At 47.0% G+C, this 14,520-nt stretch overlaps 1 protein-coding gene across 2 annotated transcripts in view; it reads left to right on the forward strand.

Moving 5' to 3' along the window:
* Positions 1 to 14,520, forward strand: part of arap2 (ArfGAP with RhoGAP domain, ankyrin repeat and PH domain 2) — a 598,549-nt gene that overhangs the window by 393,194 nt on the left and 190,835 nt on the right. The window lies entirely within an intron of this gene.

Below are 14,520 nucleotides of genomic sequence, written 5' to 3' on the forward strand. Positions count from 1 at the left end.
ACCTTAGGAACATTTCAACCAAATTTCTAGTCCAGTGTTACTCCTGCACAATATTATGGTCGGGGCATCAGCACAGGAATTGCTAGCATTTATGGCAGGAGCACAACAGCTTCAAAGGCTGCATCTTGTTGTTTTGTATCAGCCTAAAACATCTGTACCTAATATGAATGATGAAGCTTTGCACACCAGGGAATATAGCATAGCGATGGAAACCCTGGACTAAATTGCCATTTCTGCTGTTTCTCCAGATTTCAGCCAAAGTTATAGCAGGAGATTAGAGAATGCCTGCAGAAATTCCCAGGCGCAGTTCTCCTGCATGTACAAATTTTTCCTGAGGCATTGTTGGAACTTAGAATTATCTTTCATGTTCAGCAAATTATATCAAGTTAACCATCACTTGCTGAATAGGGTTGTAATACCATTCATTAAACTCAAAGGTCCCGAAATGATCCTTGCACTGGAATGGATAGGCCCGAGGCCCGTCTGATATTGGGCCTCTGGCCTCATGCATCAAACCGGTGAGCTACAGGTGCCTGCTGGGTATCCCAGGCAGCTTGCTGGTCAAGACTATTTGAATTTGGACCACTGCCAGTGAGTAGGTCTTGGAAGAGAAGGGATGACCAGAAGATGGGGGTCATCGACCAGAAGAGGGCGGAGGGGTTAGTGGAGGAGAAGGGAAGGGAAGGAGGAGAAGGCAGCAATCAGCAAATGGTGATCAGCAGCAGCCCATGGTTTTAATGCACTCCTGCTTCAATGCTTTTCCGCTATTTATCTTTGATTTCTCAATTGCCTATGTTGTGGCCATTCATTCGGGCTGCGATTTCGCCTGCCGAGGCGGGTTTGGTATGGCCGAGATTCGTAATGTGGTCCCAGCCCACTGCTGGCTCCATCCCACTCTGTTCATAGAATCATAGAGTCATAGAAATTTACAGTACGGAAGGAGGCCACTTCAGCCATCCATAGCCCTGTAGGTTACGGCATTTCAAGTGCACATCCAAGCACTTTTTAAATGTGGTGAGGGCTTCTGCCTTTACCACCCTTTCAGGCAGTGAGTTCCAGACCCCCACCACCCTCTGGGCAAAGAAATTTCCCCTCAAATCCCCTCTAAACCTCCTACCAATTACTTTAAATCTATACCCCCTGGTTATTGACCCTTCTGCTAAGGGAATAGGCCCTTCCTATCCACTCTATCTATGCCCCTCATAATTTTATATACTTCAATGAGGTCTCCCCTCAGCCTCTTTTGTTCCAAAGAAAACCCAGCCTAAAGAATCTTTCCTCATAGCTAAAATTCTACAGTCCAGGCAACGTCCTCATAAATCTCCCCTGTACCCTCTTTAGTGCAGTCACATCTTCCCTGTACTGTGGTGACCAGAACTGTACATAGTACCCTAGCTGTGGCCTAACTAGTGTTTTATAAAGTTCAAGCATAATCTCCCTGCTCTTGTATTCTATGCCTCGGCTAATAAAGGCAAGTATTCTGTATGCCTTCTTATCTACCTAGCCTGCTACCTTCAGGGATCTGTGGACCTGCACTCCAAGGTCCCGTTGTTCCTCTACACTTCTCAGTGTCCTACCATTTAATATGTATTCCCCTGCCATGTTAGCCCTCCCCAAATGCATGACCTCACACTTCTTGGGATTGAATTCCATTTGCCACTGTTCTGCCCACCTGACCAGTTCATTGATATCTTCCTGCAGTCTACAGCTTTCTTCTTCATTATCAACCACGCAGCTCATTTTAGTATCATCTACAAACTTCTTAATCATACCCCCTACATTCAAGTCTTCATTGATATATATCACAAAAATCTTGGGATCAAGTAATGAGGTCTGCGGAGCCCCACTGGAAACATCCTTCCAGTCACTAAAATGCCCATCAACCATCACCCTTTGCTTCCTGCCACTGAGCCAATTTTGGATCTAACTTGCAACTTTGCCCTGGATCCCATGGGCTTTTACTTTCAGGACCAGTCTGCCATGTGGGACCTTATCAAAAACCTTGATGAAATCCATATATTTCTATATCAAACACACTATTCTCATCGACCCTCCTTGTTACCTCCTCAAAAAATGCAATTAAGTTAATCATACACGATCTTCCCTTAATAAATCCGTGCCACTGTCCTTGATTAATCTGTGTCTTTCTAAATGAAGATTTATCCTGTCCCTCAAAAATGTTTCCAATAATTTTACCACCGTCGAGCTTAGGCTTACTAGCCTGGAATTACTCAGTCTATTCTTTTTTAAACAAAGGTACAGCTAGCCTGGAATTACTCAGTCTATCCCTTTTTAAACAAAGGTACAACAAAGGATTTTAACCCCACAAATGGGTGAGTTAAGGTCAGGTGTGAAGTTAAAGTGTTAACAACTTGAATCCCGACCAGAACCTGCCTCCAACCTGCTCACTTCAGGTTTTAACAAAGGTTTTTGAGATGGGGGTGGGGAGGGTCGGGCAGCCAACCCGCTCCCAGGAGGCGGTTCTGTCATTTAAATATTGTAATGAGGCTGACATGCCTCAAATGTAAACACCATTTCAAATTTAACACTGGCTGGTAATGTTTCGCAGGCCTCAGGAAACCATTAAATTGGGCAGGGGCTGCGGGAAACCTGTTTTCCCGGGTTTCCTGACCGCGTCCGTGCCACCCACTACCAACGCGTCTCCCGAATAAAATTCTGGTCACGGTTTCTGTTTATGTATGTTAATGTATGTACTGTAACACTAGACCATTGAATGTATCTTCACCATGTATACATCATACCTGTACCACCAGAGGGTGCTACTGCTGGAGACCTAACGGTCACCTGTACACTGCAGGTAACCAAGTATAAAAGGGAGCTCACTTCTTGGTGTACTTACTCTAGGAGCTGCAATAAAGGACTAAGGTCACTAAAGTTCAAGTACTATACCCTTACCTCATGGAGTCGTTATTAGAGTGCTTGCATATACAACAACTGGCGACGAGGTTATGAATTTCCACGCACAATATGTCTAACCTAAGCAACTTCTAATAATTCGCTGATGGGAAAGATTGGGATGCCTTCGTGGAAAGGCTAGAACACTTTTTCATCGCGAGCGACCTGGCCGGGAACTCACCGACCTCTCTGGCAGACAAGCGGCGAGCCATCCTGCTCAGTAGTTGTGGGTCCAATGTCCACGGCCTCATCAGGGACCTGCTAGCCCCAGCGAAGACATCAACCAAGACCTATGCGGAGCTCGTAACTTTAATACAAGAACAACTCAAACCTAAAGAGAGCATCCTCACAGCCAGACAAAGGTTCGACATCCACCGGTGGCCCAAGAAATTGCTAAATATACTGAGAAGATTGGCTGCACCGTGTGATTTTGGCGACCACCTCACTGAAGCACCAAGGGACATCTTCATTTTTGGAATGGGACACAAGGGCCTCCTCCATAAACTGCTCTCTGCGGACACTACAGTCACCCTGCAGAAGGCAATCAAAGTGAGCCAGGCATTCATGATTTCGGTCTGAAACTCCAAAAGGATGATGACTCACCCCCAGGATTCTAACCCAACGAGTACATTGAACCGAATGGCGCCTTTCAGAGGCAAGACTGCTGCCCCAAGTCTCGCAACCCTGAATCCACCATATGGGGCCAACTGGCTAGCTCCATGCTGGCACTGTGGAGAAAACCAGAGGGCCCACCAGTGCCGATACAAAGACTATACCTGCTAATGCTGGAACACTAAAGGTCACCTTCAGCGAAGGTGTAGAAGAAGTTTCACTCACCGAGTCGCTGATGAGTTGGCCGATCACCCGGGCTCCAGCGCTGATGAAGACGAAGCGGCTCAGTCCCTGGAAGAGGTGTACGGAATGTATACCTGCTCCACCGAGAGTTCCCTGTGGAAAATGGAAGTAGAAATCAACGGTGTTCCAGTCTCGATGGAGATCGACACGGGGCAAGCCAGTCGCTGATGAATCAGATGGCCTTTGAGAAACTCTGGGACAATCCCGCCGAATGACCCAAAATGTCCCCAATCCAGGCGAAGCTGCTCAGCTACACAAAAAGCACCATCCCAATTGTTGGCAGCGTGGATGTCCAGGTGTTCCCATGGTGGCGCGATGCACAAGCTCCCCTTGTGGATCGTTGCCGGTGATGGTCCAACGCTGCTGGGAAGAAGATGGATGAAGCAAATCCAAATCTGTTGGAGCAACGAAGGCCTCCAGACCCAGGCAATTGACATCCTACCTGGCCCCAAACTTGGATCCATTACAGCACCTGAAAATCCTACCGTCCAGTTTGACTGCGTGGTGGTGACACAGACTGCACAACTCAATGGCAAGATGATCCAACCTGAATGACCAGACCTCACCTTCCGGGCTCCAGTGGCAGGACTCCGATTGGCGCAGAAGGTTGATTCCCGGCGTCCGTGGCAGAACCTGGGGAGAAAAGGATAACCGCAGCCTACCTCGTGGAGAGAAAGAAGATGGCGCCTGCACCACGAGGTGAAGCACCTGGAATCAAGATGGCCGCGGCCAGACCACGAGGAGCAGCATTGAGGGAGCAACACGTGTTGCCGAGCGGCGAACCGGATTGCGGTAAAGATTGCAAGACCCTCTTAAAGGAGACCGGCAACCCAAAACCATTAAAGGGACAGTTCCACTCTTGGCACAGCGATGCCGGTGATATTAAGGATAAAAGTATAATTAATGAATGCAGGTATATAAATGTACTGTTGAATGGTGATGCTGGCAATGCTAATTGGAGAAATGTAACAAATACTTCAAAAAGTGATGTAAGTGACAAGTTTGTACTGTTGAATAGTGATGCCAGTAATGCTAACGTGACAAATGTAACTAACAAAGGCAGGTATCCAAATGTAACCTTGTACAGAGATACTAATAGTGCACAAGAAAGCGCTGCAAGTGACAAATGTGAAAGTGTAAAGAGATATAACAAGGTCGAGTCGGCTAGTTGCGGTCGGAGCCAATGTATCATGAATGCTAATGATACAATGAGAAATGATACCAGATCCTACATGTATACTGACAATGCCAAAGGTAACACCCCTGTGGGAAACACCCAGGTCCAGCGGGCTACCTGATCATGTAGCCTGTGCTTCCAGGACCAATGTGATTCCCCAGGAAGGGTTCACACACACCCAGTGGGAGCATACCCACTGCAGGGACAGCGGTCAATGGACAGCACAACCACCGCGACTGGAAACCTTCCCCAGATCGGCCGTACCCCCCCCCCCCAGCCACCAGGGACAGCACCAAGAGCAAGAGGCCAGTACCCTCCAGCTTTCCCGGCGGGACCTGGGATGACCAGATTTCCACTACCTTGAATGGCAGCAGGGCGACCCTACAGCCCCCAGTGGAGGACAAGGAGGCCACACCACCCTGTGGCTCGGCTCACCACGAAACGCCCTCACCCACCCAATCAACAATGTATGTACCTCACCCAAATCAACATGTACTTGCTCCACCACTGCGGAATCCTCCAACAGTGACATACCCACATGGTTTATGTGTGGGGGAGGGAAAATAGATGTGTGCAGCCACGAACACACCCACTCAATCCTCACCACAACCCCCCACATTCCACTGCACATCACCTCCCCATGTCAAGGCAATAAGGACTTGGGAAAGACTTAGGGGGGAGTGTTGTTATGTATGTATGTATGTGAATGTATGTACTGTAACACCCGACCACTGAATGTACCTTCACCCTGTATACACCATACCTGTACCATCAGAGGGTGCTACTGCTGGCAACCCAAGGGTCACCTGTACACTGCAGGTAACCAAGTATAAAAGGGAGCTCACCTCTTGGTGTACTCACTCTAGGAGTTGCAATAAAGGACTAAGATCACTACAGTTCAAATACTATACCCTTACCTCGTGGAATAATTATTAGAGTGCTTGTATATACTACAACTGCACTGTAAACTGTTCTACATCCCATTTGAAAAAAACTATTTTTATTACTCTTGGTAAATACAAAGCAAGGACCTTGGACCAGAGTACAAAGATTTTGCAACCAATAATTGTGTTCCATCTACTTTTCATTTTATGAATTTTGGAGATGTGGACAATGCTGGTAAGGCCGCATTCATTGGCCATCCCTACCTGCCCTGAGATGTAGCAGTGGGACACCATCTTGAATCACTGTAGTCCTTGTGGTGATGATGCTCCCATAATGCTGTTCTTGACTTGTCTGCAGGCTATGACAAAATCGACCACTCCATCCTTCAAAGCCTCACCACCCTTGTCCAGCTGACTGCACTTGCCTGGTTCCATTCTTATCTATCTAATCGCAGTCAGAGAATCACCTGCAACAGCTTCTCTTCCCACCCCTGCATTGTTACCTCTGGTGTCCCGCAAGGATCTATTCTTGGCCCCCTCCTATTACTGATCTACATGTTGCCCCTTGGCAACATCATCGGAAAACACAGCATCAGTTTCCACATGTACGCTGATAACACCCAGCTCTCCCTCTCTAACACTTCTCTCGACCCATCCACGGTCTCCAAATTGTCAGACTGGGAAGACCGAAGCCATTGTTTCGGTCCCCGCTACAAACTCCATTCCCTAGCCACTGACTCCGTCCCTCTCCCCAACTCCTGTCTGAGGCTGAACCAGACTGTTCGCAACCTTGATGTCATATTTGACCCTGAAATGAATTTTTGACCACATATACGCAGCATAACTAAGACCATCAATTTCCACCTCCATAACATCGCCCATCTCCACCCTTGCCTCAGCTCATCTACTGCTGAAGCCCTCATCAATGCCTTTGTTACTTCTCGACTTGACTATTCCAATGTACTTCTGGCTGGCCTTGTACATTCTACTCTACATAAACTAGAGGTGATCCAAAACTCAGCTGCCCGAGTCCTAGCTCACACCAAGTCCCGCTCACCCATCGCCCTTTGCTCTGACTTGCATTGGCTCCCGGTTAAGCAATGCCTCGATTTCAAAATTCTCATCCTTGTTTTCAAATCCCTCCATGGCCTCACTCCACAACCCACCGAGATATCTACGCTTCTCTAATTCTGCCCTCTTGAGCATCCCTGATTATAATTGCTCAACCATTGATGGCCCATGCCTTCAGTTGCCTGGGCCTTAAGCTCTGGAACTCCCTGCCTAAACCTCTCTGCCCTTCTACATCTCTTTCCTCCTTCAAGACGCTCCTTAAAACCTACTTCTTTGACCAAGTTTTTGGTCACCTGCCCTAATTTCTCTTTATTCGGCTCAGTGTCAAATATTTAAACTCGTAATACTCCTGTGAAGTGCCTTGGGATGTGCTATGTAAACATAAGTTGTTGTTGTTCTTGATCCAGCGACAATAAATGAATGGATATTCACTTCCTAATCAGGATAATGTATGACTTGGAGGAGATCTTGGAGGTGAAGGTGTTGTCATGACATTGCTGCTCTTGTCCCTCAGTGGTAGAGGTTGCAGGTGAGGGAGGACGTTGTGAGTTGCTTTTATTCCACCTTTACCTTTATCTCCCATATTGAACTGATTTCCTTCCCTTTATTAGTCTTGCCCCAGCACATAGGGAATGGCACTTTTGGACATCAGGTCAGTATTTTCACTGGCAGAAGCACAAGATCAGTAATTTGTATGGGCAATTACAAATCTAAATCCTGATCTTACCAGTTATCAGTAAACCACAGATAGTCTCCATCTTCTACCTATGTTCATTTTCTGAATTCTGAAATCTGCAAAGGGAGATAGACAGGCTAAGTTAGTGGGCAAAAATAAAGCAGATGGAGTATAATGTGGGAAAATATGAGGTTATCCACTTTGGCAGAAATAATAGAAAAGCAAATTATAATTTAAATGGAGAAAAATTGCAAAGTGCTGCAGTACAGAGAGACCTGGGGGTCCTTGTGCATGAAATACAAAAAGTTAGTATGCAGGTACAACAAGTAATCAGGAAGGCAAATGTAATGTTGGCCTTTATTGCAAGGGGGATAGAGTATAAAAGCAGAGAAGTCCTGCTACAACTGTACAGGTTATTAGTGAGGCCACACCTCGAGCACTGTGTGTTTTGGTCTCCGTATTTAAGGAAGGATATACTTGCATTGGAGGCTGTACAGAGAAGTTACACTAGGTTGATTCTGGAGATGAGGGGTTTGACTTTTGAGATTAGGTTGAGCAGGTTGGGCCTATACACAATGGCATTCAGAAGAATGAGAGGTGATCTTATTGAAACTTATAAGATAATGAGGGGCTCGACAAGGTGGATGCAGAGAGGATATTTCCAGTTATAGGGGAAACTAAAACTAGGGAAGGGGCCGCCCATTTAAAACTGAGATGAGGAGGAATTTCTTCTCTGAGGGTTGTAAATCTATGGAGTTCTCTATCTCAGACAGCTGTGGAGGCTGGGTCATTAAATATATTTAAGGCGGAGATAGACAGATTTTTGAGCGATAAGGCAATAAAGAGTTACGGGGAGCGGACAGGGAAGTGGAACTGAGTCCATCAGATCAGCCATGATATTGAATGGTGGAGCAGGCTCAAGGGGCCAAATGGCCTACTCCTGCTCCTATTTCTTATGTTCTTATGTTCTAAACTTCCCTTCATACAGCTGCTGCTTCCTCCTTATCCTGACACTGCCTTTATTCATACAGCTGTTTCATTTTGCACCTTCGGTATCCAAGCATTCATGTGTACATGACAGTTGAAGCCAGATGTGCTATAATGCATGTTATCTTTATTATGAGGATCAAGCTGAGGAACGTTAACAAAAGAAAAAAACTGCAAATGCTGGAACAGATTCATCTGCATCTATAAAGCGAAAATATAGATTGCTTGCCTTTCCCCTTTACGCATACTAACAGACCTGGTGTGCTTTTCTAGCATTTTCTATTTTTGTTTGAGAAATTTAGGCGATCATCACATTTTCAATTATGGCCACCCACGCTCCTAGGTCAGGTTGTGCACACCATGTACAGAGTAAAGCTCTCCCCCACGCCCATTTTGCACTAGCTACAACATAAGAACGTAAGAAATAGAAGCAGGAGTAAGCCATTTGGCCCCTCGAGCCTGAATAAAGATCATGGCTGATCTCATCATGGACTCGGCTCCACTACCCTGCCCCCTTGCAATAAAGGTCAACAGTCCATTTGCCTTCCTGATTACTTGCTATACCTGCATACTAACTTTATGTGTTTCATTCGCAAGGACCCCCCCAGGTCCCTCTATACTGAAGCATGTAGCAATTTTTCTCCATTTAAATTATAATTTGCTTTTCTATTTTTTCTGCCAAAATGAATAACCTCACATTTTCCCATATTATCCTCCAGCTGCCAAATTTTCACCCACTCACTTAGCCTGCCTATATCCCTTTGCAGATTTTTTGTGTCCTCCTTACAATTTGCTTTCCCACCCATCTTTGTATCATCAGCAAACTTGGCTACATTACACTCGGTCCCTTCATCCAAGTCATTAATATAGATTGTAAATAGTTGAGGCCCCAGCACCGATCCCTGCGGCACCCCACATTAGTTACTGTTTGCCAACCGTAAAATGACCCATTTATCCCGACTTTCTGTTTTCTGTTAGTTAGCCAATCCTCCATCCATACTAATATATTACCCCCAACCCCGTGAACTTTTATCTTGAGCAGTAACCTTTTATGTGACACCTTATCGAATGCCTACTGTAAATCCAAATACACTACATCCAGTGATTCCCCCTTATCCACCTTGCTCATCACATCCTCAAATATCTCCAGCAAATTTGTCAAACATAATTTCCCTTTCATAAAACCATGCTGGCTCTGTTTGATTGAAATATGCTTTTCGAAATGTCCTGCTACTGCTTCCTTAATAATGGACTCTAGCATTTTCCCAGCAACAATGTTAGGCTAATTGATCTATAGTTTCCTGCTTTCTGTCTGCCTCCTTTTTTAAAAAGGGGCGTTACATTTGTGGTTTTCCAATCGCTATAACCTCCCCAGATTCCAGGGAATGTTGGTAGATTACAACCAATGCATCCACTATCTCTGTAGCCACTTCTTTTTAAGATCCTAAGATGTAAGCCATCATGTCCAGGAGACTTGTCCACCTTTAGTCCCATTATTTTACCTAGTACTACTTCTTTATTGATAGTAATTGTATTAAGTTCCTGCCTCCCTATAGTCCCTTGATTATCCACTATTGGGATGGTTTTTGTGTCTTCTACCTTGAAGACTAATACAAAATATTTGTTCAAGGTCTCTGCCATTTCCCTGTTTCCCACTATTAATTCCCCAGTCTCATCCTCTAGGGGACCGACATTTACTTTAGCTACTCTTTTCCTTTTTATGTACCTGTAGAAACTCTTCCTAATTGTTTTTATATGACGTGCTAGTTTACTTTCATAATCTATCTTCCCTCTCTATTATTTTTTCAGTCGTTCTTTGCTGGCTTTTAAAAGTTTCCCAATCCTCTATCCTCCCACTAGTCTTGGCTATATTGTATGCCCTTGTTTTCAATTTGATACTATCCCTTATTTCCTTAGTTATCCACGGATGGTTATCTCTTCTCTTAGTCTTTCCCTCTCATTGGAATATATTTTTGCGAGTTATGAAATATCTCCTTAAATATCTGCCACTGCTCATCAATTATCCCATACTTTAATCTATTTTCGCAGTCCACTTTAGCCAACTCTGCCTTCATACCTTTGTAGTGTCCTTTATTTAAGTTTAGGACACTGGTTTAAGATCCAACTTTCTCACCTTCTAACTGAATTTGAAATTAAACTATGTTATGTTTACTGATTCCTAGAGGATCCTTTACTGGAAGATCAATTATTAATGCTGTCTCATTACATAGTACCAGATCTAAGAAAGCCTGCTCCCTGGTTGGCTCCGCAACATACTGTTCAAGGAAACTATTCCAGATACACTCTATGGAACTCTTCCTCAAGGCTACCCTGGCCAATTTGCTTTGTCCAATCAATATGAAGGTTAACATCGCCCATGATTATTGCTGTTCCTTTTTTACAAGCCCCCATTATTTCTAGCTGTTAGGGGGCCTATAGACTAATAAGAACATAAGAAATAGCAGCAGGAGTAGGCCATACGGCCCCTCGAACCTGTTCCACCATTCAATAAGATCATGGCTGATCTGATCATGGACTCAGCTCCACTTCCCTGCCCGCTCCCCATAACCCTTTCCTCCCATATCACTCAAAAATCTGTCTATCTCCGCCTTAAATATATTCAATGACCCAGCCTCCACAGCAGTCTGGGGCAGAGATTTCCACAGATTTACAACCCTCTGAGAGAAGAAATTTCTCCTCATCTCAGTTTTAAATGGGAGGCCCCTTATTTTGAGACATTGGGCCCAAGTTTCCACATGATTCGCGCCTGATTTTTAGGAGCAACTGGTGGAGAACAGACTATTTTAGAAATCGCAATTCTCCACATTTTTTTTTCTGCAGTTCTAGTCAGGTAGAACAGTTCTAGTTTAGAACAGAATTTTTTCTTCAAAAGGGGGCGTGTCCGGCCACTGACACCTGATTTGAAAGTTTCCACAGTGAAAATGTACTCCAAACTAAAGTAGCAGTGCAGGCTAGAAGGGCTGAATGGCCTGCTCCTGCACCTATTTTCTATGTTTCTATGTAATGGAGCCAGTGAAGATTTTTGTAGAACTGAAAAAACCTGTTCTACACATTAAAAAATCAGGCGCAGGTTACAAGTTAGGCGTCCAGAATGAGGTGGGGGGGAGGGGGGGAAGGGAACTCATTAAATTCGACAATAAATCCTTATTTATACTTCTACAAATATTATACAAATAAATCCAACCTGAATAAACATTTATAAGCCAAGAAAAGATTAAATAAACCATCTTCCTACCTGTGTGAAAGTGCTTCAGCCAGGGAGAATTCTGCAGCCGTTCGTGCCGCTGAGCAGGAGGGGGGGAGAGAGAGAGAGAGAGGGAGGGAGGGAGAGAGAGATAGAGAGAGAGGGGGGGGGGAGAGAGAGAGGGAGGGGAGAGAGAGAGAGGTGGGGGAGAGAGAGAGAGTGAGAGAGAGAGAGAAAGGGGGGGTAGGGAGGGAGAGAGGGGGGGAGGGAGAGAGGGGGGGAGGGAGAGAGGGGGGGAGGGAGGGAGAGAGGGGGGAGGGAGGGAGGGAAGGGAGAGAGAGAGAGAGGAGAGGGAGAGGGGGAAGGGAGGGAGTGGAGGGGAGGGGGAGGGAGTGGAGGGGAGGGAGGGAGGAGTGGAGGGGAGGGAGGAGTGGAGGGGAGGGGAAGGGAGGGAGGGGAGGGGAGGGGAGAGGGGGAGAGGGAGAGAGAGGGGGAGAGGGAGAGAGGGGGGGGCGTCGGGTCGGGGAACAGGAGCGCGGGTCGGGTCAGTCGGCGGGGGGGGGGAGCGGGTCTCGGGTCGGATCGGGGGGGGAGCGGGGGTCGGGTCTCGGGTCGGGTCGGGGCAGGGGGGGGAGCGGGGGTCGGGGCGGGGGGGGGAGCGGGTCTCGGGTCTCGGGTCGGCGCGGGGTGAGCGGGTGTCGGGTCCGGGGGGGGGGGGAAGCGGGTGTCGGGTCGGGGCGGGGGGAGCGGGTGTCGGGTCGGGAGGAGCGGGTATCTGGTCGGGGGGGGGGGGGGAGCGGGTGTCTGGTGTCGGGTCGGTGCGGGGGGTGCGGGGAAGCGGGTCTCGGGTCGGGGCGGTGGGGGGGGGAGCGGGTGTTGGGTGTCGGGTCGGGGCTGGGAGGGGGGAGCGGGTGTCGGGTCGGAGCGGGTGTCGGGTCGGGTCTGGTCGGCGGGGTGGGGGGTGCGGGGGAGCGAGTGTCGGGTCTGGTCGGGCGGGGAGCAGGAGCTGGCCGTGGGAGGAGCCTCATTGACGCAGCCCCAGTGAGGCCATTGGGCCAGGGCTAGGGGCTGCGTGCTTCGGGCCCCTCCCACACAGTTCGGCGCCTGGAGCTACTGCACTTGCGTGCCGACTGTAGCGCGCATGTGCAGAGGTCCCGGCACTGTTTTCAGCGCCGGGACCTGGCTCCGCCCCCCCCCCACAGCTCGTGCTGACTGCGCCGAGGGCCAGAGGACCTGTAAGTAGGTGAAGAATACCGAGGATTCTTTTAGGCGCCGTTTTAGGCGCGAAAAACTGGCGCCCAGCTCAGAGGGGCGCCCGTTTTTTTTCTTGTGGAAACTTGGGCCCTATGTCCCCCAGTTTTGGTTTCCACTATGAGTGGAAATATCCTCTCTGGATCCACCTTGTTGAGCCCCCTCATTATCTTATAAGTTTCAGTAAGATCACCTCTCATTCATCTGAACTCCAATGTATATAGACCCAAACTACTCAACTTATCCTTATAAATCAACCCCCTCATCTCCGGAATCAACCAGTGAACCTTCTCTGAACAGCCTCTAATGCAAGTATATCCTTCCTTAAATACGGAGACCAAAACTGTACGCCATACTCCAGGTGTGGCCTCACCAATACCCTTTACAGTTGTAGCAGATCTGCTCTGCTTTTATACTCTATCCCCCTTGCAATCAAGGCCAACATTCCATTTGCCTTCCTGATTACTTGCTGTACCTGCATACTAACTTTTTGTGTTTCATGCACAAGGACCCCAGGTTTCTCTGCACTTCAGCACTTTGCAATTTTTCTCCATTTAAATCAAGCCCACCAGTGACTTTTTCCCCTTATTACTCCTTATCTCCACCCAAACTGATTTCAACATCTTGATCTTCTGAGCCATTATCGTTTCTCACTTCTGCACTGATATCATCCTTTATTAACAGAGCTACCCCGCCTCAGAAAACCTCAGAGAAGTATCCCCGACTACACCAGGTGTGAATTTTTCCAAATTTTTGCACCAGACATACTTGTAGTTTCACTGAGACTGTTAATTTCCATCAAATTCTGAGCATAGACTCTTACAGCACTGAAGAAAGGGCTATCCGATTAGTCTCACTTCCCACCCTTTTCCCCATAGCCCTGCTATTTGTCCTGAATGTCCAGGTTAAAACTGTTGAAATATTTCAAGTAAAACTATTATAACCAGCTGAAAGGGGAGATTTTCTTCTCTACAGTTTGGTTACATTCAAACCCAGGACTTGTGCAATATCTTTCAGGAACAGGCTTCAGGCCTGAAAGACTGCTAGATTTGTTCCATTGGTGCTACGAATGGAACACATCATAGAATGGTTACAGCACAGAAGGCGGCCATTTGGCCCATTGAGCCCATGCCGGCTCTCTGATAGCGAGTCCTACTCTCCCACCCTTTCCCTGCAGCCCTGCATTTTTTTTCCTTCAAATACTTATCCAATTACCTTTTGAAAGCTATAAGTGAATCTGCCTCCACCACCCTTTCAAGCAGTGCATTCCAGATCCTAACTACTCGCTATGTAAAAAGATTTTTCCTCATGTCACCTTTGGATCTTCTGCCAATCACCTTAAATCTGTGACCTCTGGTTCACGACCCTTTCGCCAATAGGAACGGTTTCTCTTGATCTACTCTGTCTAGACCCCTCATGATTTTGAACAAGTCTATCAAATCTCCTTTCAACTTCTCTGCTCTAAGGAGAACAACCCCAGCTTCTCCAGTCTATCCAC

Source organism: Pristiophorus japonicus, chromosome 2 (genome assembly GCF_044704955.1).
Source record: "Pristiophorus japonicus isolate sPriJap1 chromosome 2, sPriJap1.hap1, whole genome shotgun sequence".
Taxonomy (NCBI): domain Eukaryota; kingdom Metazoa; phylum Chordata; class Chondrichthyes; family Pristiophoridae; genus Pristiophorus; species Pristiophorus japonicus.